This window comes from Lathyrus oleraceus, chromosome 7 (assembly GCF_024323335.1).
Source record: "Lathyrus oleraceus cultivar Zhongwan6 chromosome 7, CAAS_Psat_ZW6_1.0, whole genome shotgun sequence".
Taxonomy (NCBI): Eukaryota; Viridiplantae; Streptophyta; class Magnoliopsida; order Fabales; family Fabaceae; genus Lathyrus; species Lathyrus oleraceus.
Genome location: NC_066585.1, coordinates 51,347,858 through 51,350,925, shown reverse-complemented (window position 1 = coordinate 51,350,925; position 3,068 = coordinate 51,347,858).

Here is a 3,068-nt window from a genome sequence, read left to right as displayed (position 1 = left end):
TCTTGAAGGCTTCATACTTCTGGATCAACGCCAGAGCCTTCGTCTCCTTGACTTGGGAGTTTCCTTCATGGGTCATCTTCAGAGAGTCAAGTATATCTTTGGCAGTCTCTCTGTTGGTGATCTTTTCATATTCATTGTATGATATGGCATTTAGAAGTATTGTTCTGGCCTTGTGGTGATTTTTGAAAACACGTTTCTGATCTTCTGACATTTTGCTTCTGGGAACTTCAGCTCCATTTAAGACTGGAGGTTTGTATCCATCTGTGACAATGTCCCAGAGGTCAGCATCATAACCAAGAAAGAAACTTTCGATTCTATCTTTCCAGTAATCAAACTTTTCTCCATCAAAAACAGGAGGCTTGGCATTGTAAGAATCTTTCTCATTTGAGTGGGCCATTTGTTTTTCTCGCACTGGATCTCTCTACACGGTTAAGTGTTTGATTTGAAAATCAATAACAGAACCAGGCTCTGATACCAATTGAAGGTGAGAAAAACAAGAAAGGGGGGGTTTGAATTGTTTGAAAAATAAGCGCTTTTGCAAAATGAAATCACACAATGATTTTATACTGGTTCGCTTATAACACAAAGCTACTCCAGTCCACCCGGCCAAGGTGATTTCGCCTTCAACAAGGACTTAATCCACTAATCTTGAAAGATTACAAACAACCCCTAAGAGAGAAGAAAATCTCTTAGTCCTCTCAAGTCTACAGACTACAAAGAGTCACTTGAGGAAATCAAATAAAAATAAGATACAAGATGTGTAATCTAGAGTGCTTCTAAGAAAGCAAATATTACAAACTTAAGAACAAATTTTTCACTTGATAAGCAAAAGCTTAGTGAAATTCTTTGAAGAACAAAGATGTTTTTCTTGAGCGTGATATAATTTCAGTATAGTTTTGGCTCGTGATTTTCTCTTTTTTTTTTACTGAATGTTGATTTCTTCTCTTATTTATAGGAGTTGAAGTAGAGTTGAAATAGAGTTGAAGTAGAGTTAAATCTGCTGGATAATGAGATGTAATTACGCCATTCCATAAATAGCTTCTGCAGGAGACTTTTTCTCTTAGAAGTGACTACTTACCACAAGTAGTATCTTTTCTCTTGGAAGTGGAGATTAACGTCTCTTTCTAATTGAGGAAATCCATTTGCAGAACTTTAACTTGGCTTAAACGTTACTTCATCATGATTAACAATTCTGATTAGAGTCTTCGTGTATCTGGAGAAACTGGCTTCTGATGTTATCTCTTGAAAGTTCAGATGGCGCTGATAACTTCAGAATTTACAGAAGGCATTTGTTCAGAGTCAGAGCTTCTAGACTTTACTTCATGTTCAGATGCTTCTGATACTTTGTAGTTTTGTCCAGAGTCAGAGCTTCTTGAATGAGATTCCTCTTTAGATGCTTCTGATACTTGAGATTTTGCATCTGATCTTGTTTTGCATCTGATGACATCATCAGATTTATTTCTTCTTTCTTTAGAACCTTGCACACTTAGAAACTTTTCGTTAGGGTGCCATTTTTGGTTTCATCCTTTGTTATCATCAAAATCATGGAATCTGTTGTAGAACAATTTTTGTTCTTACAATACCTACCCAAGGTCTTTATGGGCATTTCCTATCCTTATGAGGGTAAAACTGTCCTTACTATTGAGAAGTAAGTAGTTTTATCCTTTGGATGTAAAAGGGTCATCGTAGGGTCACCGATTGGTCATTGAAGGCAACATTTGTGAGGATACCTTAGCATTCGAAGGGACTATCATTATTTAACCGTAGGCTACACCGAAGGGTCATCGAGGGACAAAATCATATATTCGAAGGCAACATCCGAGGGACTATGATGATTTAACCGAAGGGTCTTTGCTAAGTGTGTAACACCCTTCTAAAATACCCCAATAATTTAATTAAAATAATAAACATATAACAATTCAGAGTAATTATGCACTTCAAGGGTGTCACACAGAATATTCACACCATTCAACAATATAGAGGTCATGCTCTTTTATTAATTTAAAACTTAAACAATTGCATAAAACACAGCGGATATAATTTCATCAATCATGTAAAACATTACATGGAAAATGGTTCTCAACCAACAATAAAACATTCAAAACAAGTTAAGACAACCCATCCCGATGTTACATCTATCAGAGTACGACCCACTACGGAGACTACACTAGACTCCAATAATTAGCTTCTACTCAACTCATTTGTCGTTACCTGAAAAAAATAGTTGTAAGGGTGAGTTCCTCAATCAATATAATGAGTATTATAAAATATCATGTTATGTTAAGTGATTCAACACACTTCATCACCCTAATCAAAACACACATTCAGGAACAGCATATTAATTCAACATCATACTCAATAACAACACAACAATACCAACACAATTACACGTGTAATATTGGAATACATCCATTCATATTACACGCCATACATATATTATGCAATGAGACTCCATGCATGCGGTACCGACTATTTTGTGAACATATAGTTCAACCTCACCGTCCAAACCCAGGCACGGCTACCAAGCTCACTAGTCCCACTCATTTGAGACATAGTGACTCACTCACTAATTCCTCACCATGGGAATTAGCTACCACCCCAAATGGGCCATGCTATGCACGCTAATCACCTAGCATGCAAACATCAACAACAATTTAAGAATAGACACATGCTCACACTCTAAGCCATAAAATAGTCTATTCACAAATGCATACATTCACATCATCATGTATACCATCACATATCATCAACAAAAGCATATCATATCATGCCACATAATTAATCATAGTATTAGCACACTCTACTAATACCTATGTTATTCAAAACAACGGGAAATTATCCCTACTACGTCATACATCAGCTAAGTTACATCACTCAGCCTAAACAATCAAAACTGCACAACAACAGTTCAGAAAAACCACAAGTCTGCCCATACGCGTATCGCCTATGCCCATACGCGTATGGCGCATTTCCTCGCCCATCTCATACGCGTATCGCCCACGCCCATACGCGTATGCTACGCGTACCACATCCTCATACGCGTACCAACAGAGACGCTTTCATGCTCA